This window comes from Rhinopithecus bieti, unplaced genomic scaffold (assembly GCF_001698545.2).
Source record: "Rhinopithecus bieti isolate Rb0 unplaced genomic scaffold, ASM169854v2 scaffold_47952, whole genome shotgun sequence".
Lineage (NCBI taxonomy): Eukaryota > Metazoa > Chordata > Mammalia > Primates > Cercopithecidae > Rhinopithecus > Rhinopithecus bieti.
The window spans coordinates 1,634,959-1,656,527 of record NW_016820098.1 but is presented as its reverse complement, the minus strand read 5'-3'; the positions used below and the strand labels follow the sequence as shown (position 1 = coordinate 1,656,527).

Below are 21,569 nucleotides of genomic sequence, written 5' to 3'. Positions count from 1 at the left end.
AAAAAAAAAAAAAAAAGAAAGAAAGAACAAGAGCACGAAAGCGATACAAGCAAGCAAGAATGAAAGAGAACCACTGCTGGCTTCCAGCCCGACTCCCCTCCTCAGATTGCTAGCCAGGGCTGAAAGACGTCTGTGGATGTGCACCCAGAGGGGACCGCCAGCCCCCCACTGAGGGTTTTCCTGCATGGAAGTCCTTATTCTAACCTGAAATTAAGCAAAGACCCATTAGAGAAGTAGTCAAAGGTGAGCAGAATGCTGGTTTTTTTGTTTCGTTTTGTTTTCTGGTCTTTTTTCCTGGGGCTGAGGAGGCTGTGGCTCTGTATACAGATCCCATGAGCCCTGCTTGAGTGTCACTCATCAGTCACAGCAACTGTGTGATGCTTGACTCTGTTGAGGGCCCTCTCCAGGAGGAGCCCCAGGGCTCCCTTATGTTAGCAGTGCCCCAGGAGCAGGGAGGAGTTGATTGGATCACTGCCTGTAGCTGCTCTTGTGGCCTCTGCCGCTGCTCCATCAGATCTGTTCTTCATCCGGCAGCCATTCTCAGGACTGAAATGCCTTCCTTTCCAACTCAGCCTCTCCCATTTTCTAAACGTCTTCATTACCCTAATTCCTACACACTCACCCTGCAGATCTCACTGAGCATGTCCTCCTCGGGGAGGCCTTCTCTGACTACCCGGAACATGACTTGCTCCAATCACATCTTGTGTTTAGGAATAGCATTTACTACAGTTGGAATTATTTGCACAGTTATATGCTTACAATCTACTTCTCCTGCCAGACGCTAAACTCCATTGTAGGGGGATTCTGTCTTGTTTCATATTGTATCTCTGGCACCTAACACCATTCCTGACAGATACTCAATAAGCATTTGTTGTCACTGACAAATTGACAATTTGTTGCCATTGACAACCTTTTTATTCTGCTGTGGCCCCAGCATCCCACCTTCAGGTTTTTTGCTTTTCTGGATAAATGCAGGCACCTCTTCCTTGTTGGACACAACTCTAGTTGCAAGGGATATATTCCCTAAAGGACCCAGGCCATTCATTCAAGGAACTCCTGCTGCAGTAATCAATGCTTGGTGGTAAGAACTACACCACACTTCTTCAAATTCCAGGCCAACAAATAAGGCAAAAACAACAACAACAACAACAACAACAACAAAATCCACAGTGTTTTCTAACCCCATTCTGAGTCTTGGTAAAGAAATCTGTGTCATTACTATGATGTTCCTTAAGCAGAATCTGCATTGATTAGATTATCTGCATTGTGAGTTTGCGCTGAATGGGTCCAAAGCAGCTAGAAAATACTAATTCTGGATAAAAGAGGATGTAGAACAACTGTTGCAGATTAGAAATTAGGAGGTGCCCCCAAAGCCATTGAAGGAAGGGAAGAAGAACAAGAGGAAGGAAAACAAAAGGAAGAAAAGAAGCAAGGAAGGGAGAAAAGGTAGACGGGAGGATGGACGTTGGGGTGGAAAGCAGGATAAAATGACAGATTGAAGGGAGGATAGGAAGTAACAAAGACTGAAGACAATATAAATCAGGTAATAAACAAAACCACTTAGTCATGTCTGTGATTACCAGCACAGGCAGCTGACCTATTAAACCGACGAGAGAGAAAAGAGCATGAAAAGTTACAAGCAACCAGTCCTCTGGCTAACCTTGCCAGCTAAATAAGAATCTGTATTAAAGGAAGCTTTGCTCCTACTGCTTTACCAAGCCTGTAGAAAAAGCAGCACCCAACAGCATCCTCAGGACAAAGATGGGTGTGTCCCGAGAGGGTGACAGCAAGGTGCTCTGTGCTACCTAAAGACAAAAATGTTCTACCATCCTCTTCTCTTCCCCAGCCTTCCCTCTCAGGTCTGCAGGGCTTTTAAGGGCTCACTAAAGTTGTCATATAAAAATGCAGGATATCCAGTTAAATTTGAACTTCAGATAAACAATGAATACTTTTTTAAGTATGTCCCGAATGTTGATGGGCATACTTATACAAAAAAAATTGTTTGTGGTTTATCTGAAGTTAAAATTTAACTGAACATTCCGCATTTTTATTTGCTAACTCTAGTAATCCACATAACTCAGCATATTATCCTCTCCTTCAGATTCCCTTGTGTTCATGGCTGAATGGAGGCCATGTGATTGTATTTCCACAGTCTAAGGATTCCATTTGCATCGGGATTATATTGATCTATGCTGTAGCCAGTGGAGGCTGATATTATGTCTGAGGTGAGGAGTGAGGCTCCTTCTGCTTCCTTCTGAGTCACCCTTGATTCTCACTTCCATTCAATTCTGTTCTAACATCAGGCCTTTTGTAATAAAAAATCCGACTCAATTTTTTGATGCTTGACTGCTCACAGCTTTTGAGCATCACCCATCCCTCTTCCCCCTTGTGCCCCACACATCCGGGCTAGCTGATAAGTAAAGGTGCTCCCTCCTTGACAGCAGTGGGAGACTCAAGCCAGGCAAGCCCCTGTTCACATGCAGGAACCCTCATTCTGTATGTACCCCCTAACTGCAATGAAAACCCCAAGCTGTCTCTTTTCCTCTTCTCTCAAGCCATTTTGGGACTAGCTTGGTAGGCTTGTCCTGCTCTAAGCCCCCATTATGTAAGTAGAAAACCTGTTCATATCCCTTTAGTGTATGTATAGCATCATCAATCTTGATATCTGAACTAAATTTTGGATAGTGGTCCATTCTATGTCTAAAGAGTGGTCACAACACCTCTCAAAGTTCTTCTCTAGTGTATTCGTGTCCCAGCAACCAAACTGCAGGGACAGGAAAGGAAGGGAATTCCTATCTGTGTTCCTACTGCATGCCAATTACTGTGCTAAAAAGTATGTATTTCCCCTATTTATACAGCAGGTGTGGAGATGCTCTAACTACACCTGCTGGTGTTTCCACATCGTCCTGTAGGCTCCGAGTGCTGTCGTAAAGGCACAGAGTTAAACCTGGCCACGTCCAACAAAAAGACCACTTCCCAGGCCCAGCCAGCAGGATACCCAGCGGCGAGTGGAAATGGCAGCTATGGCTCAGAGTTCAGGGAGGAAAGAGACTCCAAAGAGGTAAGAACCTCTGGGGTTTTCAAGGCCCATCAATCACTAAACAGACCAAACCAAGTGGGGTCTGGGCAGAATAAGAGCAGACTCAGAGAAGCCCCACAACAAATGGCCATCCAACTCTGGAAAGGTCTTAGTGCTGTTAAGGGCAACTCATTACCCATTCCCAGGCTCTGGCTGGACAAGAATTATATTTTCAGAGCAAATTGGATGCCACTGAGGAGTAACAAATACACATATTGACTGATTGAGTGAATCAATTCTTTCTTACCCAGGGGAAAAAATGATTCTCAGTTGTTTTATTGCTGTGTTTAAAATCAGCTTTTCACAAGAATGTAGGACAGACAAGAAAGAAGAATAAACTAATTTTTAAAAAACACAAAACAACTTTCGTTTGTCATAAGAAAAAAAAAATACAGCCATAAGGAAATTCTTGTCTCTCAACACTTCTTTTTTTTTTTTTTTTTTTTTTTGAGGCAGGGCCTCACTCTGTCACCCAGGCTGGAGGGCAGTGGCACCATCATGGCTCACCAGTGTCACCTCCTGAATAGCTGGGACAACCGGCATGCACCACCACACATGGCTATAATTTTCTTCTACTTTGTGTGGAGACAGGGTCTGTGTTGCCTGTGCTGCTCTCAACTTCATTTCCTGTCACTGCTACCATTTCTTAATCCCAGCCTTCACTGTCTTCACTGTCTCCCATCCTAACTCAAAAATATTAACTGCTCAGCCTCTTTAAGACTCCCCACTTGTTCAAGTCACGTCCTTTCTCAAAAATCTTCCACGGTTCCCTACTGATGACAGATTAAATGCCAAACCCCGTAGCCTCGTCCTCAGGGCCTCTCAAGGCCGCACCCCAACCTGATTGGAATCACCAAACTCCTCACCCTACCTTGACCTTGACAAGTGTTTTTATTGCCTCTCCAGCCCTATGAAGGAAGCTCGTGGGAGAATAAATACAAAACTTTTTGTAAACATGGATGTGTTTCCCAGTAGCTAACATTAAAATTCTGACTCCCTCCTTCTGCTTGGAGTCCTCCTTGGTGTTCGGGTGGAGACAGTCACTTCCATTCGGTGTCCTCCCTCTCCCCAGGGAGCCCTGAGTGCACCAATGGAGTTTTGTTGTGCTTCCCTCTGGAGCACTGAGAAAGGCGCTGGCATGTGGCAGATGCTCAAGAAACGATGGCTCCATTCTGTTGCCCCTATTTCATATTGACTGTAGATGGTGTTGCATTGCTTTTGTCATTTTTAAGAATTCCATGAAGCAGAGGGCAGCTGAACTATTCATAAATATTGGTGTTAGGTGAATAGCAAGGTAGCTGGCAAGTATTCCTGGCAATCATTCAGTTGGTAATAATGAAAGATCGTACCTTTCCAAAGCTACTGTCTGCGGTCATCTTTTCAGTGAGTCTTCTTTCTGTATCTGAGAAACTGAGACTTTCTTTATCTAGGTCCAAAGTTTATCACCAAAGGTACTGGTATAGGTTTTCTCCTTATGTTTTGTTTTTCCTAGGAAACTGAGAGTAGTCTCAGGGGACTTTTTTGGTGATAGTATGCTCACTACAAAGCTGACTAAAAATAAGATAAAGTCACCCAGCTGGGCACAGTGGCTCATGCCTGTAATCCCAGCACTTTGGGAGGCCAAGGCAGGTGGATCACCTGAGGTCAAGAGTTCAAGACTAGCCTGCCCAACATGGCAAAACCCTGTCTCTACTAAAAATACAAAAAGGAGCTGGGCGTGGTGGCAGGTGCCTGTAGTCCCAGTTACTCGGGAGGCTGAGGCAGGAGAATCGCTTGAACCTGGGAGGCGGAAGTTGCAGTGAGCTGAGATTGTGCCACTGCACTCTAGCCTGGGTGACAAGAGGGAAACTCCATCTCAAAAAAAAAAAAAAAAAAAAAAAAAAGAAAAGTCACCCAGAACACGGAACACCAAAAAACGCTATCTGTCTGGGGTTGGCTTGCTTATACAGGAGACATGATAAGGCATGATGGTTAAGGACAGGGCTGTTGGCATCAGAGGACCCTGAGTGCCAGTCCTGGCTTCAAGACTTCGTGGTTGTGTGACCCTGAGGAACTCATACTTCCCTGTGCATCAGTTTCCTCAACTGATGTTTTAGTGTGGCTCATGTGAGATAACACAACAGAACCTGGCAAAGTAAGCACTCAACAGTGTCTCCATCACCATCATCTTCATCATCATCATCATTCTTGTCTCTCTGACTCTATGTCCTTCTATTTCAAGTTACCTCTCTCCACTTTAGTTTCACTGGTCTCTTTCTTCAAACATGCCTGGCATTATCCCCCCACTTAGGGTACACATGCCGTTCTCTCTGCCTCAAATGCCCTCCTGCTCCCATATCTTCATGGCTTCAATGTCTCCAACCCCCATATTCTCATGGCTCCAGGATCCTCTCATATCTTCATGGCTTGTATATCACCCCCTATATCCTCATAGTTTGGATGCCTCCCCTCACATGCCTGTGGCTCCAATTCTCCCCACCATGTCCTCATAGCTCTTTACCTACTCACGACCTCCTTCAGGTCCACCCCAATCTCCCCTTCTCAGCAGTGCCCTCTCTTACCCCCTAGTTTAAAAAATAATACCTGATCCTCCTTTTCTGCATTTTGGGTTGCCTTAACACTTGTAATTCTAATATACTGTCAGTTTTATTTAGTTTAGTGTCTATCTTCCCTTGTGTGATGGTTAATATTGAGTGTCAATTTGATTGGATTGAAGGATGCAAAGTATCATTTCTGGGTGTGCCTGTAATGGTGTTACCAAAGATTAACATTTGAGTCAGTGGACTGGGAGAGGCAGACCCACCCTCAATCTAGGTGGGCACCATCTAATCAGCCTCCAGCCTGGTTAGAATAAAGCAGGCAGAAGTTGGAAGGACTAGGCTTGCCGAGTCTTCTGGCCTCCATCTTTCTCCCCTGCTGGATGCTTACTGCCCTGGAACATCAGACTCCAAGGTCTTCAGCTTTTGGACTCTTGGACTTACACTAGTGACTTGCCAGGGGCTCTCGGGCCTTCAGCCACAGACTGAAGGGTGCACTATCAGCTTCACTACTTCTGAGGTTTTAGGCCTTTGATTGGCTTCTTTGTTCCTCAGCTTGCAGACAGCCTACTGTGGGACTTCACCTTGTGATTGTGTGAGTCAATTCTCCTAATAAACTCCCCATCATATATACATCTATCCTATTAGTTCTGTCCCTCTAGAGAACCCTGACTAATACACCCTGCTAAAATGCAGGCTTCATGAGGCCACTGATTTGGGCCTGTTTTGTTCACTACTCTAACCCCAGTGCCTAGAACAAGGCCTAGCAAGTAACAGTTGCTTAACAAAAATCTATTGCCTGAATAAAGAAATTATTAAAACCCAATTTTGTCTCAATTGTAATTTGACCCCTGTTCCCTCTACTCCTAATCTCACCATACAGATTATAAAAGATTTAAATTAGCAGAGGATACAGCCTTTAGAATCATGTACAGGGTCTCTTTTAAACACTCATCCTTACCACTAATATCTGCTGAACTGAAAGTATGTGCAGGCACTAGACCAGCTGCCCAGTGCTACAGACTGAAATAAAGGCCAGTCCCTTCTTGCATGAATCCACAGGACTTTCACATACACTATTTCAGTAGATCCTTGAAATATCATGAGAAAGGAAGAGGGAAGATTAATTATCCCAACATTAACAAAGTGGAGGGTGAAGAATTAAAGGTTTGCCCAAGGTTTTATAGGTATAGCCCATAAGTACCGAAAGTGGAGGAGAACACAGATCTTTGCATTCCTTCCGCTCCACAGGGTATCTCATGAAACAGAGCAGAGACTCAGAGACGATGTGTGTATATTTGTGTGCTTAAGAAAAAGCTTTCCTGTTTAGCTATTTACTCTCTGGTTACCATTTCCATGTCTTGTTAAGAGAAAATGAAAATGGAAGCTTAATCTAAAGAGAGGAAAGATGAACATGTATCCACAAAGTGATTTTAAAAAACCCAAACAGACAGACAAAAAAACCAACAAAGTCTCCCCACATCTCTATGAGACAGGTTCTGTGTGCCAATAGGCAAACCACCTTCTACCTAAAGCTGTCTGTGTGTGCCTGGTTGGGTTTACTCACATACCACACTACACATTCCCATCCATCCCCCTTCCCAGCAGGAACCACCTAAGATTTTTCCTGCTCATTCTAAATGCTAATAAGATAATTTCACTTCTATTGAACTATCTTTATTTTTTCTAGTCTACATTACAGCAAATACTGTAAAGGCAAACAAACAACTTGGTAGAATCAGTGTAAAAAAATGTATTCCCCAAATATTCTAAAGTGGCTTATAGCTTATATATTTTCCTGAACTGTCACTACTCAGGCTAGGGACAGCTGAAGCAAGGTCAGGTAGATCCTACTCCCTGCTAGCCAGGCCAGGCCAAGGAGAGGAGGCACCTGGAATTCTGCATCCTGCATCCCTGTGTACACACATAGTAAATCACTTAAAAATACACATGCTGCTGAATTACAAGATGTGCTAACTCCATTAAAAGAAATTGTAGAGAAAATTACATTCAGCTTTTTCCCAAATAATGTGACTTCTGGCCTTATCTATTTAATCTTGCAGCACAGACAAGCTTATTAGTACACACAGCTTAGTAGCTATGATGTCAGTAAACACAGGTCCATAGAGGTGATCTAAGAAGAGGAGACTTTACAGCTATGCATTTATCATGTATAGCTAGCAAACACCTTAAATCTATGCAGCTGACACACAGTGCATAATCAGAAGCCCAAATATAGTCATGTAATAAATGGCCGGGACTGACAACCTAAGCCTTCCTCATTGAAGATAGAGCTAAAGGTTCAAATACACTTACTTCTATAGTCAAATTCAGCTTTATGGATGGTATTGAAACAAAAATGATTATTATAGTGAAAGGAAAAAAAAAAGGAGGGGCTAGGTATGGTGACTCACTCCTATAATCCCAGCATTTCGGGAGGCTGAGGCAGGAAGATTGCTTGAGCCCAGAAGTTCAAGACCAGCCTAAGAAGCATAGGGAGACCCCATCTCTACGAAAAAAAAAAAAAAAAAATTAACCAAGCATGGTGGCATGCATCTGTGGTCCCAGTTACTCAGGAACTGGGTAAATTTTAAAATACACTCTTTGATACATATTTAAATATATATTTAAAATCTTGTAAGCCCTGAAAAGGAATGAGATCACATCTTTGCAGGGACATGGATGGAGCTGGAAGCCATCATCCTCAGCAAACTAACATAGGAATAGAAAACCAAACACCACATGTTCTGACTAATAGGTGGGAGCTGAACAATGAGAACACAGGGACACAGGGGAGGGGAAACAACACACACTGGGGCCTGTCGGGGGGTGGGAAGCTGAGGTGGGAAAATTGCTTTAGTCCAGGAGGTCAAGGCTGCAGTGAGTCACGATGGTACCACTGCACTCCAGCCTGGGCAACAGAGTGAGAGCCTGTCTCAAAACAAGAAAAAAAAATGAAAAGGGCCGGGTGCGGTGGCTCACACCTGTAATCCCAGCACTTTGGGAGGCCAAGGCAGGGGGATCATGAGGTCAGGAGTCTGAGGCCAGCCTGGCCAACATAGTGAAACCCTGTCTCTACTAAAACAACAACAAAACAAAAGAAAAAAACATTAGCTGGGCGTGGTGGGGCACCTGTAATCCCAGCTATTTGGGAGGCTGAGGCAGGAAAATTGCTTGAACCCATGAAGTGGTGCACCACTGCACTCCAGCCTGGGCAACAGAGTGAGACTCTGTCTCAAAAAAAAAAGAAAAGAAAGAAAGAAAAAGGAAATTCATCCACATAATTTTATTGAAGAAGAAAGCAATAAAAGAAGGACGCTATATGTAAGTATTCCATTCGAATAACTGTGCACACAAATTTGCTAGTATTTCTCTTTCCCTTCATCATGAATTATGATGTCCAACAATGTATAAAATGATACAGAGCACCATGCTAATCCTGAGTCAATTGCTTATTTAAGAGTAGCATTTTCCATTATAAGAAAAGTATGCAAAAACAGAATTTGATTGTATTCATAGAGAAGTGATAATAAAAGAACATAGAAGCACAGTAAAATACTAGAATTAACACACCAGTGATCAAATCTGAGTTGAATCCATTTTGTTTTGTAGCAAAATAAAATTTAAAACCTATATTTTAACAGTAGTATGTATATAGTTTGATAAACTGATCCTCATTAGATCAGAAGGATTTTTTGTTTTTTAAGTTTAGGTTCTAGGATACAGTACAGAATGTGCAGGTAGGTTTGTTACGTAGGTAATTGTGTGCCATGGTGGTTTGCTGCACCTACCAACCTATCGCCTGGGTATAAAAGCCCTGCATGCATTAGCTATTTGTCCTGATGCTCTCCCTCCATCCACCCCCCGACAGGCCCCAGTGTGTGTTGCTTCCCCTCCCCTGTGTCCCTGTGTTCTCATTGTTCAGCTCCCACCTGTTAGTTAGAACATGTGGTGTTTGGTTTTCTATTCCTATGTTAGTTTGCTGAGGATGATGGCTTCCAGCTCCATCCATGTCCCTGCAAAGATATGATCTCATTCCTTTTCAGGGCTTACAAGATTTTAAATATATATTTAAATATGTATCAAAGAGTGTATTTGAAAATATTTAAATTTATTCCCAGTAGATCAAATAGCAGGATTGAAAAATTAGAATGAATATCATTCCTAGAATAAAAGCCATGAGCTATGCACTTTAGCACGTGGGAGAGGCTTGGAATAATGTCTTTACTCAGGAAGATTCCATCTCGCTTTGAGTTATTTCACAAGAATTTCCTGAAAACTCAGTGTGTTCCTGGATATTACAGTAGGTCCAAAGCATGATATGGGATGGAATGGCAGGGTAGACTGGTCAGCTTGTAGAGCAGAGAGGTGATTGCTTCATAGAAAAGTTGTGTTATCTACATTCAAATAGCATAATCTAGTTAAGGCAATAACACATTACACAAGAAACATTTAAGTCTACAACAAAGGTAGAATTTCTTTTCACTATGAGATTGGGTTAAGCAGCAATTAGAATTGTTGGGTTTTGCCTTTAACCCAACCTATTAAGAAAGGTAAAGGTGGTTTTATGGACACAGGGGGATGTTGACAGGTGAGTACAAAGGGAAAGTGATACTTTCCTCTTGAACTTTCCCTGTCTTTCATTCCCTGGACTCCCTCAAATAACACTGAACTGTGAGTGACACTATCAATTCTGAGGCTGTTTTCATTATTCACAGATGCCGGAAGAAACAGGATGACAATAAACCAATCTCTTCATGAATTTATGAGGACAGATAATCAGAATCGAATTATAAAAGTGTCCTGAGGATGAAGCACACAGCAAGGCTCTGCATACAGCATCCTGTGACCAAATTTTGTCTGAAATCTGCTCCCAATTGCAAATGGAGCAAAGGACTGAGTAACCCCCAACATTTGAGTAACCCAAGTAAGTGGGAAAGGATCCCTTCGGGCCAAGGCGTCGGCTAGGAAATCACAGAGGTGGCTTGGAGAGTGTGTGAACTCCTTTAAGCCTGAGAGAAGTTAAGAAGGCACTGAGATGTAAACAGCATAGAGCCTTGACTTGGAGAAGTGTCCACGTGACTTCCAAGGAGAATACAATTTGTTGGTGGAACGAACCAAAGACAGATCGACAGATCAAGGCTCAGGCCCTGGGCCACCATCATGCTACTCTAATCGCCCCTTTCTCCCTTCCTCAGCTCCCACCATCTTTGGCATTCGGGGTCCTCATGATCCTCCCCAAAGACTCCAGTCCAGCCCCCTCAGTCCCCTGGTGCGCATCTACTGAAGGCAGGGAAGCACCGTCTACCTGTATCAATCTAGATGGGAATCCCAGCTCTGCCTTCCCAGCAGACTATCCCTGACCTCCACCTCTTCCCAAAGCAAATATATTTTTAGCTTCTTAAAACTAGAGCATTTTAAACATCTCCAGTTCCAAACAGAACCAAATCCTTACGTGTGTGTAATTCAAAGTTCACTTGGGTGGTTATCATAGTCAAAGAAACAGTTCCAAAGTAACTGAGAAGTTTCCGTCTCTAGCAAGACACATAGTGCTGGCAGATCTTCAAATGAGTTTTCATTTTTTTTGTTTAAAGCTTCTTTCTATCAAGTTTTTAAAATCTTAGGGTCTGATTTTCAAGCTGTGCAGAGATCCAGTTTCACTGCTAGTTTATCTACCATATATCTTCATTGTCAAGACCAAGCTTAGTCAGGCAAACTACCTGTGGGAATTTCTACTACCCACATGTCCCCACCATGGGAGCAGGAAGCTATTACAGTCGGCAGGCTGTTACAACAGTGCTGCTTGGCCCTTTATACTTCTAGGCACACAGAGGAAATGACACTATTTATGCAGTACTCTGGTAAGTGGATGAGAATGCTGAAGACTCCAGGAATCCAGGTATTCTTGCTGCCTGGAAAGCCAAGGGATCGATAACACCTCACTCACAGCTCACCTGGGATGAGAAATCCTGACTTAAATAACCAAAATAAAATTTAGTAATTGTATGGTGAGGAAAGACTGCTGGTGCCTTCGTAGGAATCAAAGCAGTGGCTTTGAAGCATTAGTCTTTGGATCTTCATGTCATCATTAAGCATTTGTGGGGGGTAGGGTGGGGGGGACTATTCATTTCAGTGAGAACGTCCTTGATGAAACAGTAAAAATTAAAATTTTATGAACTCTCAAAAAATGTAGTAATTGCAGAAAAGAGAAAAGCCAACAAATCTATTACGCATGCTCCACCATTGATTCAGAATAACTCAATTGCTTTTCCTTAGATAATAGATCCACTTTACCATTTTAGCCTGTCATCTCTCATTGTTTAAAATACACATAAACCCAGACGGGTGATGTTCAGTGCCCAGCCATCGCGCCCTGGTGAGCAGCAGTTTCGATTATGTGGAAACGGGCTTTGAAATGCAATGACTGAGATGTAGGTGGAGAAAATCTGTCCAAAGAAGATTTTCTTTTCATTTCTCAGCTTCCCTCATACTGTGTCAGGTTTTCTTTGAAGACAAAATTAGATGTACTAGAGCCAAAGAACACTGCACGGTGGTCTTTCCAAGCATTGTGGAGTGGCTTGAGTTAATTAGAAACTTTTGTAGATAGGACTTGGTTAAGACAATTCTTTTCCGGGAAAAGACTTAATTACAAAGTGATGTCACAATGCAGTGAGTGAGCCCTGCTTCCCTAAGTCTGTTCTGTCCTGCTATTTGGCATCACCACAATCACCTGCAATGTGATACGTCTCTAACTCATCCAAGGGCCTCCTAGTGTACTCAGTCCTAATGTTCACCCTCATTTCATTACTGGTCACCTGCCTGGCAATATGCTAAATGTTTTTAGCACATTATCTCATTTAATCTCTGTAATAACTGTTTAAGAGAGAGTATCACTCACCTCACTTCACAGATGAGGGCACTAAGATTTAGGGAGATTAAATAATTTATCCAAGATCCGGCAGACAGTAAGTGGTATGGTCAGATTTGAATCCAGGCACACCAGACTCCAAGTCCCTGCTTCGATCATTATGCACCACCATATCTCATTTAAAGAAAGACAGCTAGAAATGAACCTACATTTGTATAATAGTGTACAGTTTTACAAAGTACTTTCAGACCCACTGTCTTACTGAATCGTCCACAATAATTCTGTGCACTAGTTATCATTGTACCCCATGTTACAGATTTTAAAATATAGGCTTGGAGAGAGAAAGTCATTGAGCCAGAATTCAGGCCTCCAGTGAAAAGATGAAATTCAGAAATGCTAAAACATGCAATAAAGTTTCATAATGGTAAGGAATGAACACGGACATCAAGGTCCAAGATCTGGATTTGAGTTCCTGTTCTGTCACTTACTAGTTAGGTGACCCTGGGCAAGTCATTTAATCTGCTATAAAATGGGCACAATAATACCTTATAAGGTATGGACCAAATGAGGCACTGTATGTATAAGTGTTGCAGAAATTATCTAGTGTAATGCAAATATTAATAATAGCAATAGCAACAACAAAGGTTATGATACATATATGTTAGTGCCATAATTTCATGTTCACTTCAGCCTCTTCAGGATGGAAACACAGGAACACACTCAAGGCAGAGCTTCATAACCACTCATGTTGATTCAGATTGCTGTGATGAGATTTGAAATTCAGGTCTTCAAATGTGAAGCAAAATATTTTCCTTCAATGTTTGCAAAATGAGCTTCCTTGTTTTTTCATCAACCAAAACCAGTACCCCAAATGATCATCACCATGCACCTCTGAAATGTAATGGCTGTGTTTATTAATTATTACATAATAATATATTATATTTATGTCTTTAACTGGACAAATATAAATTTTACATAGATAAATCTTTGAATAGTAATAATGATGACCTTATCGTTAGCTAAGGTTCATTTCTCACTTGGATCTTTCACTAAATTCTACCAAAAAGATGTCATATCTGGGATGCCATGCTACCCCGATGGAATTACAACCTGGACTTGTTCCTCTCATTCTTGTGGTGTTAGGGCAAAGATGTTCCAATCAAATATGTGCTGAGTAAGAGATATGGCCCAATCTCAATTATGCCATCACCAACACTGCCCTCAAAGCAGCCAACTCTACGATATCCAGTATAAGTGGTTCCAACACGAAATCCAGCTTAGACACCTCTGCTTTGGAAAGTTCCCATTGCACACAGTCTGTTGGACCCACACCCAGCAGCTCTTTTCCTGCCCCATACCCACAGAGTCCTGATGTCCTTCTGGCATCTTCTCCTCCTTCCCACTGTTGACGCAGGCAAAATCTGATCGGTCTAAGCCAATGATAGTGGTTGCATCTTTTTGCCAAGAATTGGTTAGGGGAAGGCTAATGAATCAGGAAAGGACAGCTGCTAGAAGCCTTTGGGGAAAGAGTCTCCTTGCTAATAAGATGGAAAACAAGGAAGCGAAACAGCCTTTTCCTGCAGTCTGATGATATGACTAAAACTGTTATGGTCATCTTGTGACTGCAAAGCCTTAGGATGAAGTGCCCCTGAGGCTGTGAGAAAGACAGATAGAAAAAGTCATGATGATATCATTGAGTCACCAGTTGGGCTTTCTCCCATAACTTTCAGTAGTGTGAGATAGAGAATAAATTTTCTCTGTGGCAAGCCAAGGTTGGAGTTTTTCAGACTTGTACCTGGAAGCATCCCAACTGGGACACCATGGAAACAACCACAGCTGCCCTTCCCTACAGATTATCTCCTCTGTAAGCCTACTTTCCAGGGTCCCTTTTTTACACTGAGCTTGAGGAAAAGTGATCTTTTTTTTTTGAGACGGAGTTTCACTCTTGTTGCCCAGGCTGGAGTGCAATGGTGCAATCTCAGCTCACTGCAATCTCTCCCTCCTGGGTTCAAGTGATTCTCCTGCCTCAGCCCCCCGAGTAGCTGGGATTACAAACACCCACCACAACACAACACCTGGCTAATTTTTGCATTTTTAGTACAGATGGGTTTTCACCATATTGGCCAGGCTGGTCTCGAATTCCTGACCTCAGGTGATCCGGCCGCCTCAGCCTCCCAAAGTGCTGGGATTACAGGCATGAGCCACCACACCCAGCGGGAAAAGTGATTATTGTACACTAATAACAGAATGAGGAAAGCTCTGATTTGAGTGAATTGCCACCATCGACTCAGACCTTCCTCCTGTAATGAAATGAGACATTTTCCTTTCAGAAAATATCCCAAAGGCTTGGATTTGATCCCAGAGTTCAAGGGAGGCCTGGCCACCTGCCTTTTTTTGTGTCCCCGTGGCTTACTAAAAAGGAAGGAAAAACAGATTCATAAATATGATGATTTACTCTAAGTATTTACGTTTAGCCGATTTATGACACAAGTAAAAATTCAATGCACTACAATTATAATACTCACAAGCAAATTGTAGCATCGTAAAGAATATTAATTCACAGTGCACCCTAGGTGCTGTGGTCTAGGGACCCAAGTTTAAGTGACTTGATTGTCAGCTCGTTCATCAGTCTCACTAGTGTAACTCTGAGTTGACATATAAACTTAGTGGACAGAGTGACAAAAGTGTGGTCCTTCGTGAATATGAGGCCTTTCTCCATCTGCCGCCTACCCTGCCTATGGTAGGCTCGGCTGGCCTCCGTGGTTTTTTGTGATTGAGCATATTCCTATAAAGCACTCCCCATGAACCAGTGCTTTACACACACTAACTCATTTAATCCTCATAACAACACTCTGAAGATGGTCTTACTTACAGATGAAGGATGAAGCACAGAGAGGTTAAGTAAGTTATCCAAGATCACACAGCAAACAATAGTAGAGTCAGCACTAAAATGCAGAGCCATAACCACAGAACTCTTGTTCTTAACCAGTATGTTATGCAGTCTCTGTGCTGATACAATCATAAAACTATGGGGATGAAGAGAAGCAGATCTGGAGAACAGAACCAGGGTAGGCTCTCTCAAGGCCAGGGAGTGTGTGAGGTTTGCCGGTGCCACAGGATAATCACTGTGAAATATGAGTGTGGTCTCTTTTGCTCTTCTTACCCTGGAGCGTGTGTGTATGCATGGTGTGTGTGTGTGTGTGTGTGTGTTTTCCATATGTAATTGCACAACAGCATCTTGTCAGTTTCATGAGTTTCATTTTGTGGAAAAATTCCTTCAACAAAACTTCCTAAAGCCAATGCTTTGCTTTCTAACACTTATTTCTAACCAGGGTTCCACAGTGGATTAGAAATAAATCCTTAACATAATTACATTATCCTGAAATAAGACCATTTGTCTTTTTCTTTTAAAACAATTTTGCTATAATCACTTCAATTGTTTCTAAATTAAGCCTCATAAATGGCTCTGCAGAATGGATAGTCTCCATGATCAGAAGTGCTTCTCCAAAGAAGCAAAAACTAATCCTGGAACTGACCTGTCACAGAATTCCCATTCTGCTTTTTGAATAAGATTAAAATAACAGCTGACTGAGGCTAGAGTTCTGGGGGCCTCTGGAACCCAGTCTGACAAGAACACTGTTACAGAATAATTAACCACAGACCACTATGTCCAGTAGATCTGGGTGAGAGCCCTGCTTTTCCACTAAGTGTATGACAGGCTAGCTATTTATACTCCTGGAGCCTTAGTAATCTCACCTGCAAAGTAGGGATAATAATGAGTACATGGTATATAAAATTGTATAGAGAAACATTCATAAAACCCTTAGCTTGCTGTCCATGCATATACAGAGGAAGGAGGAAACTACTGCCCTTCCCCCTACATCTATTCAGGTCACTTTTCAAGAGGCACTGATATCACTGGGTGAGCCCTCCAGTCCACTATTTGCCAGAGGTGAGGACTACAGATTGTTAAAGTCAAATATATTCCCTCTATCTCTCTCTTTCACCTGGCTCTCGAGATATGCAGAAACCCAGTACCCTCTTCCTCATCCCTTTTACTTCCACGTAGTACAGGGCTGCTGCCTCTTCTGGCATAGCAGATGGATGGTGGTGTACTTATCTGTTCTCGTGCTGCTAATAAAGACATACTTGAGACTGGGTTGTCTACAAAGGAAAGAGGTTTAATTGACTCACAGTTCAGCATGGCTGGGGAGGCCTCAGGAAACTTACAATCATGGCAGAAGGGGAAGCAAACATGCCCTTCCTCACATGATGGCAGGAAGGAGAAGTGCTGAGCAAAAGGGGTAAAAGCCCCTTATAAAACCATCGGATCTCATGAGAACTCACTCACTATCACGAGAACAGAATGAAGGGTAACCACCCTCATGATTAAATCACCTCCCACCGGGTCCCTCCCATGACACATAGGGATTATGGGAACCACAATCCAAGATGAGATTTGGGTGGGGACACAGCCAAACCATATCAGGTAGTAACACTGGAATTTAACCAAAAGAGTAGAAGAGGCTGCATCTGGGCCTTGAGTCCAAACCATTCTCTTGACCTGATAACTGGAAAGGCCCAGCCTGGTTGTCCAACTGGTGATAACAAGTACTTTGATTTCCCAAGGTCTATATATCTGTAGCCCCTAAGGAAACCCCCAGGAGAGAAGGGCGATTGGCAGAGCAGGATTTGGATATTTCCAGGTCTCTGGCTACAACATACTCAACCACCACATGGAATAAAATGGCAGCAGGCACGCCAAAAAGAAGTGTCACTCACTTCAACAAAGACTCCACTCATTCCTCCAAGTTGCTTCAATTCTAGAGACAAGGACACTTTCATTCTCCTTTTAAAAATTCCCTTTTCTCCCTTTAAAGCAAACAGACAACACTTGGCCTGGAGCTTTCTGTTAGACCCTCTGAAGTCCTTCCTGCCTAGGAATGTCCGGGGGAAGTGAGGAGCCTCTACCCTCATCTTCTGCCAGGTGATGAGCAGGACTGCCTTCTCTGGGAGATGTTTGCACTTGGCCCTGGGAAATTTGAACTGTAAAGAGGTCCCCACCTCTGATGACACGCCTTCTGCAGAGTGGCTCTCTTTTTCAGCAAGGAAATCACACTCGTTTTTAGGGTACATCACTTAAAAGGTTTTAGGTACAATAACAGCTGGATTTCTCCTTTCCATTAGAAATACACCCAAGTGCAGAAATGACCAGTGCCATCACCTTTTATATCACTATTATAAACCACACATAGCTCAAAGGTAGAAACAACCCAAAAGTTCATCAACAGATGAATGGATAAACAAATGCGGCATATACATACAATGGAATATTATTCGGCCTTAAAAAATGAAGCTCTGACACATGCCACAACATGGGTGAACCTTGAAGATACTACACTACATGAAAGAAGCGAGACATGGCAGGACAAATACTGCATGTTTCCACTTACATGAGGTACCTAGAATGGGCAAATTCTTAGAAACGGAAAGTAGAACAGAGATTACCAGGGACGGGTGTCGGGGTATGGGGAAGGAGATGACTGGAGAGTTAGTGTTTCATAGGTACATAGTTTCTCTACGGAATAAAAAAGTTCTGGAAATGGGTAATGGTGACAGTTATACAACATTGTGAATATACTTAATGCCACTGAATTTTATGCCCCAAATTATGTTAAAATGGTAAATTTTTTGATTATGTTTATTTTGCCATGTGAAGGAAGGAAGAGAAGAAGCTGAAGGAAGGAAGGAAGAAGGAAGGAAGGAAGGAAGGAAAGGAGGACAGGAGGAGGGAGGAGGGCAGGGAGGAGGTGAAGGAGGGAGGAGAGGAGTAATGAATCGCCCCAGCTGTCCAGGGATAACATCTCCATGAAAGGGGAAGACCCAGAATTCTACCCCGGCTTCCTGGCAGCCACATGTCACTGGAGCAGAACTTTCCTCAGTGACTGAGAAAGGATCAAAGACAAAGGAAGCAATCATCTTCACAAAACCTGGCAAAAAGCACTTATTAAGTAGTCCCACTGAAAAATAATGGACTCCACAATGATTTGTGCTCATTCGTGGAGACAGCCCGCCCCAAAGGTGGGGGTCAGACACGACTCAGCTTTCAAAGGCTGTCAGGCCCTTTGACCAGATGATAACCACATAATCCTGCTGTATTCTTCAGCACATGGTTTATGACCATGAATATTATTTATTTCCAAGTTAGAAGTATAAATTTATCAGACATTTCCAGAAAAAGATTATTTCACCCAAACAATGGCATGTTTTGGCTACTGTAAATATAAAACTTAATTCCATCACTTCTGCTCACTAAATATATATTTTAAAGTTTCTGATTTCATTATGCCATGAGAAACAGGTTTTCTCTTAAATATTTTGTATAATATGGTCATTTTCTTGGTCTTCTAAATGATCCTTGCTAAGAATACAATAAACAGTAAAATATATATAATTCATCCATAAAAATGCAACTTCCAGCTATAATTCAATGAAGTTGAATAGAAATCATAATTTACATCTGCTTCTTTATTCCTAATAACTGTAAAAATAACTAAAATATTCTAGAGGTTATAGTCATGGAGACACTGCCACTACCTTAAACATGTAAAATATAATTTGTTGAGGGACATCTAAGCAGAAGAATAAAACTAACAGAGAAAACAAACCTGATCAAAATAATTAAATTCTAGTTTCTCTCTTTCTTCAACTTGGATTAGTCCATAACAACTTAGTGCCCTGAAGTAACCACAACAAAGAGTGATTTCCAAACCCGGCAAATGTTAAAAGCTTAGATGAGTAGGAACACACAAAAGATAATCTATGTATCAGAAATCCAGGAGTGGTGGTCAAATAACATGAAATTATCATGTGCTCTTTCATCCTCAAATTGAGTTTTCTTACGCTTTATTTTCACCAAGTAAACTGTTTGGACTAGGTTCCAACGCTAATGGACCCTGAGGTGGGAAAAGAAAGCTGGTGTGATAAATAATGGATAAATAAGGTACAGCCCTGCTCTGCAAGAGCTAGCAATCTAGTGCTCAGCAATATCATGTGAGCTACAAATGTCAAATGATGTATGTAATTTGAAATATTCTAGTCACTACATTGAAAATTAAGAAGAAAACTTAATTTAACCAAAATGGAATTTCAACATGTAACAATTTTAAAAGCCACTAATGAAATATTGTACAATCCTCTTTTTTTGTTCTAAATCTCTGAAATTCAACATGCATTTTATTCTTACAACCCATCCCAATTTGAATTTCAATGCTCAATTTCCTGTGCTCAGTAGCCACATGTGGCCAATGGTACCATATTGAACAGGAAAGATAGTGGGAGGCACAGAAAATATACAAATAATTCAGATGCATGACTGTCTCTCAACAGGACTATAAAAGAGACATAAATAAAACATCCAGGGCACCTTCAAAGAGGTGGTTGCATCTGAATTGAGTCTTGAGAGTCTTTAAGTTAAGAAATGGTATAATCAGGCTTGAATTGTATAAAGGGCTGAGTGGTAGATGAAGGGAAGATCAGATGGGTGGGACAAGGATATAGAGAAGGAATCAAGAGCCTAGATGGGAGATACTGAGAACCTGGACAAAGGCCAGTGTGAATTCTGGAGGTAGAATTAGGAACTGGACCTGTAGAGACAATATATGACACTACTGGTTGTTACCCACAACCATTTCTCTTCACTTTCCTGTAAACAAAAGATTGATTTCGTTCAGGTATTTTACACCCTCTACAATGTCATGTTTTTAGGGAAGATGAAAAGATCCCCAGCCCCCAGAGAATAGATCTTGATTAGCATAAGGCAGTTACAATAACTTTATCTTACCACGGACTGGCTTGGGAAGGGACTTGGGATCCAATTTTGGCCAATAAGACAAGTAAGTCTGCAAGGGTATGGGTGGGGTTCCAAGAAGGTCTTCTTAGATCTTAAGACACAAGGAAGGGATAGTCTCTTTCTACGTCTAGTATGTGGTGTGGTGAGGATGACATGCCTGGAGCTGATGCAGCCAATGTATCTCACTCTGAGGTGGGTGAGTCAACCAAAAACTGAGATTAGCAGAGTGGAATTATGGACTCTTGATGGCATCATTAAACCACAGAATTAGCTAATCCTGGAAACACTCTACCTCTGGACTTCTTGTTCTGTGAGATAACGTATGATTTAAGATATTTTGGGGCCGGGCGCGGTGGCTCAAGCCTGTAATCCCAGCACTTTGGGAGGCCGAGACGGGCAGATCACGAGGTCAGGAGATCGAGACCATCCTGGCTAACACAGTGAAACCCCATCTCTACTAAAAAAATTCAAAAAACTAGCCGGGTGAGGTGGCCTGTAGTCCCAGCTACTTGGGAGGGTGAGGCAGGAGAATGGCGTAAACCTGGGAGGCGGAGCTTGCAGTGAGCTGAGATCCGGCCACTGCACTCCAGCCCGGGTGACAGAGCAAGACTTGCTCTATCCCTCAGGCTGGAGCACAGTGGTGTGATCATAACTACCGCAGCCTCAGCCTCCTGGGCTCAAGCAATCCTCCCACCTCAGCCTCCCAAGAAGCTGGGACCACAGGCGCGCACCACCACGTCCAGCTAATTTTTTTACTTTTTTTTGCTTCGTCACGTAGCCCGGGCTAGCCTGGAACTCCTGCGCTCGATTCCATCCGCTCCACGTATGATCTTATTCCAAACGTCCACCCACCAAAGTGAACAAGTTGGCCGGGAAGGCCGGGGTCGCTATGGTTGAGCTCACCTGGCGCGGCTGGTCCACCGCCTTCTGTGGGTCGCTCTTGACCTTGTTGCTGGGGTGGTTGGTAATCTTGGTCACTGGCTGCTTGAAGATGGACGCCGTCTGGCGCACGGGTAGCGCCGTGTTCAGGTCGGGCTTGCCCTGCGGGAGGAAGGAGATGCAGTCCGGCCTGGGGGCGCCTCGGCGGCGCGGAGCCTCAAGGGGTGCGGGGCCCGAGCGACCCCTCGCCCTGCCGGCGCCCCTCGCGTCCCCCGTGCCCTCCAGGACCCCCACGGTCCGGGGAGGCCGCTCCCGCAGGGTCGGCCCGGCCGGCTCTGGAGCCCCCGCCGCGGG

General features: G+C 43.0%; 1 protein-coding gene across 6 annotated transcripts in view; it reads right to left on the bottom strand.

Annotated features, from left to right (window-relative positions):
* The window catches only part of NCALD (neurocalcin delta), a 476,133-nt gene that overhangs the window by 60,033 nt on the left and 394,531 nt on the right, over positions 1-21,569 (bottom strand). Inside the window, exon 1 of one of the 6 annotated variants that reach the window (XR_001882852.1) lies at positions 8,031-8,056. The exons of the other annotated variants lie outside the window; for them this stretch is intronic. The gene's annotated coding sequence lies outside the window, so the exon portion shown is untranslated. Of the gene's footprint in view, positions 1-8,030; positions 8,057-21,569 lie in introns of those variants that run through there. 6 annotated transcript variants of the gene reach the window in all.